We start from the raw sequence: 8942 nt of genomic DNA, 5'->3' as shown, positions 1-8942 counted from the left end.
TCCTCTGGCCAACTCAATCTATATCCATGTCTTTTATTTCTCTAGTGGATTCCCTGACATCCCATGCTTCTGTTGTGGTTTCCTCTTTCTATGAATAGAATCATTCCTTCCTCTCTATCTCCTCCCACTTCTTTCTTTCTACCTCTTCCTTTCTTCCTTCCAACATTCCTAAGAGTTGAGGTGGACTGAGTCTCAAGCCAATGACTTTGAGTCTTTGGTGAGCTTGCTTGTACAGGGGTGTTCTATTTAGTGCCTCTCTCATTCTCTGAGGAGAATGATACTCTATGATTTTAAGGTTGTAGGGAAAAGTGTTCCATCTCCTTTGGCAAGATTTCATGCTATCATCCCCTAACAACCTCAACATGTCCTCAAAGTGTGTGACTTCTTGCTCTTGAGCATAAAGGTACCTACGTGCAAGCTTAGGGTCATTTGCAATCAGGTTATGGGTGCTGATGACAGCCATTGGATTTGATTTCTCAGCTCTTATCATGAGGGATTTTTTCCCTTCTCTTGCCATTACTCTCTTATCTCTCCAGCTCTTGCCTCCTCATGATTCACCCATGATTCCAAGGCCATCAATTACAAGTCCCATAGTTTTTAATTGGGGTCCCACACATTCAAATATGTTAAGGCCAAGTTGTGTAGGTAAAACTCAGACATTTTAGCTCTATCCTCTAAGGTGCTTTGATCATAGAGATCAATGAATTGTCTGTAGTATTGGAGGGGCATGGTGCCTCTTTGTCCTAAAGTCTTAATTTGGAACTGTAGGCAATGTTCCTTAAGATATAATGCATAGGAATTTGTTGGTATCTTGCACTGTATTACCTCTAAGGATAAACTAACCATGGATGCCAATTGAATTTCTCTCTCTTGTAACTATCCACTTAGCCATGCATTCTATGCTTCCAACTGAGATTTCATCATTTCCTCTATCACTTATGCTTATCAATTCTATGCCCATCTCCTTTACTTCTCCACGTGGCCTATATCCTCCACTCCTTTAGATTTGGAAATTTGCATCCACCTATGTGTTCTTTCCCTTTCTTTTTCAAGCTCAAAGAATAAGGGGATGACAAGTTTCTGTGGAATGACCCTACCCCCTTCAATGAACCTATAGTAAGAGCCAAGGTTGGGTTGAGGACTAGGTTCCCTCAGTTCTGGATCTTCCTTCTTTGTTTCTTGCCAAATGATCACTTCTTGGTCCATTTTCTAAGATTCCTGTGGGTTTAGTATAGTTTCTTGTAGGATGGCCTCTGCTTCCTGTAGGTCCTTCTATGTCTTCTGTAGGAGCCCTTTTCCTTTAGCTAAGGCAGACATGGTGACAGGGCTCCTAATATAAGTGATGGGAGATTTGGGAGAGGCTTGTATTGATGATCCTTCTCCTTGATTTGTCACAAGAGGAGATATATTTTCTTGCTGCTTTGGTGAGTCTTCAATGACAATAGGAACTTTGGTGGGTGTTTGAGGTTTTCGTTGCCTGGTCCTTGAACATTTTCTAGTCCTAAAGTACAATGGGGTTTATCTATGTCTCTTCGCTTTTTTCTTGATAGGTGTACTTAGGGTAGCAGGAGCAACTGTTGCCTCTTTCTTAGTGGATTTTGGAGATACCCTTGGTGATTCCTCCCTTTATTTTCCTTGAATTGTAGACCTCTATTCTTCCTTACCTTTTGTTTCGTCTTTTCCATTCTCCTTCTCATCCTTGTCTGTCTTGATCTTCTTCCTCTAGTTCCTCACTTTATTCATCAGTTTCTTCTTTTGCATCTTCTTTTGTCTCTTCATCACTTTCCTCCTCCTTTTCTCCCTCTTCTTCCTCCTTTGTTTCTTCTTCATCCCTCTCACTAGCAGTGGGGAATTTATGATATTCAAGAGTTTTTATTTCTCCCTCTACTTCCATGTCTCTAAAAGTTGTCTGTCTAGTAGGGAGTCTTAGGTTTTGGAGGGAATATTCCAGGATAAGTTTTATTAACCCATTACGGGCTAGATTTTGATGTTTTCCTTCCTGCACCTTGATTCTTATATCTATCACCGATTGAAGAAGAAACTAGGGTATGCTTAGTCTATTTTGAGGAGGTGTGTATGCTCCAAACCTCAGTTCTTGGAGAAGCCTGCAATGGTATCCATATACCACACTGTATATTCCTTCACATGATATATACTTAATGAGGTGGTAGCTAATTTCATTCCAAGGGTATTGCAGGCTTTCTCTCTTGACCCCATTTTTGTCCTCCATTGTCTCCTCTCCTTCCAAAAATAATTTCTTCTTTGCAAGTTGGTTGTTACCCTTATCTTCCTTTCTCCAAGGCAACCCTAAAGGAAGTGTGGTGATTATGCCTATGAATTCAAGGGTGATTTGTACTTAGAGGCCTTTCCCCACAGCAGTGGCATGAGTCCTAATTAGTGGTATGAGTGAGAGAGAAAAGTCTCTGGCCTCCTCATCATCATATCCCCTAATTTTTTGAAAGAAAACCATCCAATTGTGCCTTGTGAATATCTCTGCTATAGGAGGGTGTTGATGAATTCTCACTATATTTGTGGTTTCCCTCTTGTTAAATCCCCCTGTCATTTTTCCTCTGATGATTGTGGAGGCTTGTATGGGTCTAATTCAAAATTATAGTGGGTGAGAGATTTTAAATAAAAATTCTGTATATAATTCCCCTAGACTGCAATCTCGTCAACCAAATGAAAGGTTTTTCTATAATTTTTTAACTTGGAAAATGTGGGAAGGTATAGCTCCTACCGCCTGTTTATTACCTGATAAAACCAGCCTTTGCTTTTTTCCTCTCTAAAAGCCCACTGTCAATCTTGTAGATGACTGTTATGTATCCTGTAGGTTCTCCTATAGGATCCTATAGGTTTTCCTGTAGGATACCGTAGGTGCTCCTGCGCTGAGAAATTCTCACTGTCTTTCTTGCAGACACTGCTTCGAGAGCCAATAGAAACCTTGCTTCAATGTATCCTCGAGATTGTGGATGACTCCTTTCCATGGGAATCATTGTTTTATTTCCTCATATGGGTGATTGTGTGGGATGGTGTGCTTGCATCTAAAGTACGAGCACCCACCTTTTGACCGTTGGTCCCAGTACCACTTCATTATTCCTCCTTACCTCATAATCATCTACCACTTCAGTCATCAGTAACTTAACCATTTTTTCCTCATCTCCTCTTTCTCCTAATTTAACTGCCGCCACATGTGTAGTGAACTAACTGTATTCTCCTCGTTGACTAGCTGAAGGTGGCCCAGTTAACTAGCCACCTTTGCTTATAAAACTAACTCTTACACAAATTTAGACTTTTGATCACATTATGTTAACCATAGAGCTTAAGTTGCCTCTCCCCTAAATTTTTATTCTTTCCTTCACTTTTGGAGCATGAGGTTTGTTTTCATGGGTAGATAAGGGTTCTAGTGATTGGTAGGTGAGAGGTATAGCCTTCAGGTATTGTTCCCTTATCCTTCTTTTTTATCCTCTTTTATTTGTTTTCTTTTTTGAAAACTGCAATCTTTTTGAAACTTACTTATTGGATGAATGTAGGGGTAATCATGGTGGTGAGAGGCATGGTGATGAGGTGGTGAAGTAATTATTTTTATTTTTTGACACAATAACGCCATCTCCTTTCTCTAGGGTCACTTTCTTTGGGATTCCCAAGCCACTATAAGTACTACAAGATCATCCTGTAGGTTTTCATGGAATCCTATAGGTTTAGAGGGAATCCGGTAGAAAACATAGAACCCGTGAAAACTAAGCTAGATAAGTTCATAAATGGAGGGAATGATGGGATGATGAAGAATATGGAATGAAGGAGTGAAACCATGAACTATATAGGTCCTTCTGCTCCTCTCTTATTGCTTTGATCCTGCTCATGCTGACCTGCAATCAACTTTTTCAAAGTTTTTCTTTTCTCTCTGTTTTTATATATATTTTTTTGTTTTTGTTTTTTTTAAGCAACTAGTTTACCTCCAAGAGGTCTTCATCCTAGCTACTTGCCCTCGGTGCCTCAAAAGAGGTTTTCACCCAGTGATCTTTTTATCTCTTTTTTCTTTTTTCATTTTTTGACGCCATTGGGCTGCCTCAAGAGGTTTTCAGCCCTACAGTCGTACTCATGTGACTCATGGAGGTTTTCACCTGAGTCTCTTTTTTCTTTTAGTGACTTGATGGGGTAAAAGCTAAGACTTACTCCACTACCATCACTATCTTGTTGATGCCATTGATGAATTCTTGCTTTGATAAGGACTTCTTGTAGACCTTCTATTTGTGCCCATTGGCAAGTAAACAAAGCCTCCATATCAATGGTTCTTATGTGCACTGAACCATTATGATGACATTTTTCTATGACATAAGGCCCTAACCATATAGTCCTTAACTTTCCTTTCAAATCCTTACATCTGGAATCATACAAAAAAGCCTAATCACCTCCTTGAAATTGTTTGTCCTTTATGTTCTTTTCATGTCAGATCTTCCTTTGAACTTGAGTCACCTCTGTGTGTAGGAGGGTGTGCATTCTAAACTCATCTAACCCATTCAGATGGAGCAATCTCTCTTGTTGTGGCTTGGCAAGATCTAGATCTCCTTGTGCTACCATTCTTAAGGTATTGTATTCAAATTCAATGGACAATAGGGCCTTCTTCCCATAGACAAACTCATAAGGAGTGAATCCACTAGTGGTCTTCTGAGTGGTATTGTAGGCTCAAGTGGCCTCAACTAATCTATATACCCAATCCTTTCTACTACTACTAATCACTTTGGTAGTAATTCGCTCCAGCCCTCTATTTGTCACCTCCAATTACCCATTATTTTGTGGTTGGTAAGGAGTGGATGTTCTATTTTTGATCTTGTGCTCGCTTAACAAACTTTCAATCAAGTGAGATATAAACTAGCTACCTTGATCAATGACTAGTTCTCTAGGTTACTCAAAATTATAAAATATATTTTCCCTTAAGAACTCAGCCACTTTCTCTTCTATTGTTTCTTTGACGGCCTTGCCTTCATCCCACTTGGTCAAATAGTTAGTGCACACAATGATGTATTGTTCTTTTCATAGATGAAGGGTCAATGGGTCCAATGAAATCCATGCCCCACTTATCAAATGGCTCAAAATTAACTTGAGGTTGCAAAGGAATTTCATCCCTTGGGGTAGGTTTTCCCATCCTTTGGCATTAATCACACTGACTAGTATACCTCCTCACATCCTAGTGAAAAGTGGGCTAGTAATAACTAGCTCGTAGCACCTTGAATGTTGTCCTCTTGGTTGCAAAGGGACCTCCACAAGGCCCATCAAGCCAGGTTAGAAGTATCCCAAATACTTCCTCCTCCCTGACACATCTTCTCAAAATTTGTTACGGGCCTAGTTTGAAGAGGTTTCCCACAATCGAATTAAATGGGGCACTCTTCCTCACAATCTTGCTTTTGTCTTTGGAGGATAAGTTCGGTGGAAACTTTTCCAACACCAAGTAGTTTTCTATGTTAGAAAACCATGGAGAGAGAACTGAAATGGTGAATAAGTGTTCATCAGGTAACTGATCATCAACCATTCCTTCCTCCCTTGTAGACAGAGTTAATCTGGACAAAAAATCTGCAACAACATTCCACTTTTCATGCTTATTAATAATAGTTATATCAAATTGTTGTAATAATAGTAGCCATCTAATAATCTGGGCATTCACATCAAGTTTATTCATCAAGTATTTAATTGTAGCATGGTTAGTACGTACAAATGTTTGGTAACCTGTAATGTAATGCCTAAATGTGTTCAATGAACACACAACGACTAGGAGCTCCTTTTCAGTCACTGTGTAGTTTAGTTCATCCTTTGACAAATACTTACTGATGAAGTAAATGGCATATGGTACTTTGTCACCTATCTAGGCTAGAGCTGCTCCTATGGCTTTGTGAGAGGCAACATCATGCATATGGAAAAGGAAGGGCCCAATTTGGGCCTCGAAGAATAGGTGCAATGTTCATCTTGTCCTTTAGGGTGTCCAGGGCCTCTTGATAGTTTCTTGACCAGAAAAATTCAGAGTCTTTGGCCAATAATCCAAATAAAGGAGAAGTTGACTTGCTGAAATCTTTTATAAATCTCCAATAGTATCCAGCTAAACTTAGAAAACTTCTGACATCCCTCTGTTTTTGTGAAAGTGGGAACCTCCAGATGTTGGCTATCTTATTTGGGTCAACCTGTAGTCCTTTCTAGGATATTTAATGACCTAGAACAGTGCCTACAGTCATCAAGAACTCTGTTTTTTCGAGAATAAGGGACGGGTTCACTTCGATGCATTTCTTCAGCACCTTACCGAAGTTGGACAGAGCCTCCTGGAAATCACACTCATTGTGTGTAAAATCATCCATATAAATTTCTATTGCATCATGGACTAACTCGAAAAAGATACTCAGGACTGCCCTCTGGAAAGTGGAAGCGGCGTTGCATATGCCAAAAGGAAGGACCCTATAAGCGAAATTACCCCAAGGACATGTGAATGTGGTTTTATCCTAGTCTTCTAGGCTAATCTAGATTCGATTGTACCTGCTGAACCCATCTATGAAAGAGAAAAAATTCTTCCCTACCAAGCCATCTAGCACTTGGTCAATAAAAGGTAGAGGGAAATGGTCCCTCTTTGTTTCTTTGTTTAACTCTCTATAATCGACACAAATCCTCCACTTCCCATTTTTATTTGGACAAAACACCAAAGCAGAAACCCACTCATTGTCCAAGATAGGGTAAATGAATCCTGCATCCAACAAATTTTGTAGTTCTTCTTTGACTATATCCTTGAGAGTTGGATTCATTCTCCTTTGCGGTTGTCGAACTTGTTTACAACCTTCTTTGATATAAATGTGGTGAGTACACACCGAGGGGTACACTCCCTTCATTTCCTTGTAACTCTAACAAAGGCATCCAGACGTTCCCTTAGCATGTTGCACAAATTTTCTTCTTGTTGTACAAAAGAGCGGGGTTGATTTTCAAAGTTCATAACCAACATAAATCCATCTAAATTTAGATCTAGCAAAAAATAATCAAATTTATATAAGTGCAAGCCTTTTGTCAAATTTTTCACTCAAAAATATACTAGTGTGTTGAGAGAATCGATCCCTTTATGCGCTTGGTAGATAAAAACTTAGATGAGCCTATGATAGTTTTAGCTCTTTTTTTAATTATATTTTATTTAAAATTAGTAAGAAATTGTTAAAATTACTTATAAGTTGGACAATTTATAGATTCAAAAACATTTTTAGGTACTGAATCATTTATCCATTCAAAAATACAATTTAAAAAATAAAAAATTTCTAAAATAATGTATGGCTGAATTTAACCAAAATATAAAAATAGTTAAATTACACCAAAATATAAATAAATAAACTATAAAATAAAATTCCATATTAAACAAATTAAAAAGTGAACAAAAAACTAACATTTTCATTTCATATGATGTTCTCTAATACCTTCAAGGTCGTGCATTGCAAACACCACAAACAACCCATAATGTACAAGGGCCAAGCATCGGACTAAGATGCGATCCAGGCCACTAGCTCAGCATGGCTCCAAAACATGCATTTGTTCTTAGAAACATGCACACATTCTTGATGTCATCTATATTTTAGGCACCCACACTTGTTGTGTATTTTTAGGTGTCATTGGGATAAAATGGTGATTAGTGATCTACATTGAGTATCAAGTCAACATGATACTTTGTCTACATATTCTAGCTAAGTATTCTAAATTAATTTTTTTATTTTCTTGTTTGTTTCTTTAATTTTATTCTTTTATTGATATTAAAGTTGAAAAAAGAATACCTAGATGATAAGGAAAACATGATCACTAGATTAAATTGTATGGAAATTGGCTACTATGGAATTTAGTGAGAGCCCAAATCTCCCATCATCAAACATAAATTTAGAAAAACAAAACTCCAACCAAGAAAAAAGAAATCTAAAAGATGACATTAATGTACCATTCCATACTTCGAGGCCACTAATATAAGATCTCCAAAACACTAGAGAGTAGTCATGATTGTCTCTTTAAGTACATTAAACTTAATTTCATTATCCGTCTCGAAGGATCAAAGCTATTAACTTAGTCAATATTTTCAATGACTAGATGGCCATAATATACGAAAACTATATAAATGGTCTAAATAAATATCAAATTAGATACGTAAACATTTATTTCTTATAAACCAATACTTTGTATTACAGAAACTCATGATCACATACTTGTTCTACATTATGCGCTAAGGATTTTAATCCTTCTCAAATCATTAACACTAACTAGTCTTCATATTTCCATGCAACCCTGCATAGAAATTTCACAAGGTTGAGTACTACTCAATGACCACAAAATTCACTAGACTGAACTTTGCACCATGACCATTGCATAGACTACTAGAAACTAAGCACAGCATAAAGTCAAAAGCCTTTCTGAATGGGCATAACAAAAAGGCAGAGAACATATAACTTCAAAGCCAACCAATAGGAATTGTAACCATTGTTTGAAGAAGAAATATTTGTTTGTACCCTTGCACTTGATCATAAAGGACTTGGAAAATATCCACTCTCATAATCACTTGCAATGTGCCCCTCCACATGATCTATGTGAGAATTAATCTTGTCCAAGCAAAAGCACTGACTACTAAACATTCTTTTTATTTATTCCAACATGGTGAAGATGTTATATTGCACCATCAAAGGACGCGACATGGTAGGTTGACATCACCATGACATTAGAAATACATGGAAAAAAGGGTTATGTGGAGAGTAAGTGACGTGGATGTCATGTAGATGGTAAGGGCGCACAACGTATGACATATACGCGAATGTGGTCACGACCACATTCACCTAAATGACAAATAGTGAATCCCCACCATAGTCTTTATCTCTTGAGAAGGTAGGGGTGTCATATTAATATAGTTTTTGGTGTAAATAGGTGGCCACGAGGAGAATATAGGGTAAGGA

The sequence above is a fragment of the Pinus tabuliformis genome, chromosome 7 (assembly GCF_031772625.1).
Source record: "Pinus tabuliformis cultivar Carrire ecotype Pingquan chromosome 7, CPIR1, whole genome shotgun sequence".
In the NCBI taxonomy this organism is placed as follows: Eukaryota; Viridiplantae; Streptophyta; class Pinopsida; order Pinales; family Pinaceae; genus Pinus; species Pinus tabuliformis.
This window is presented reverse-complemented; position numbering follows the sequence as displayed.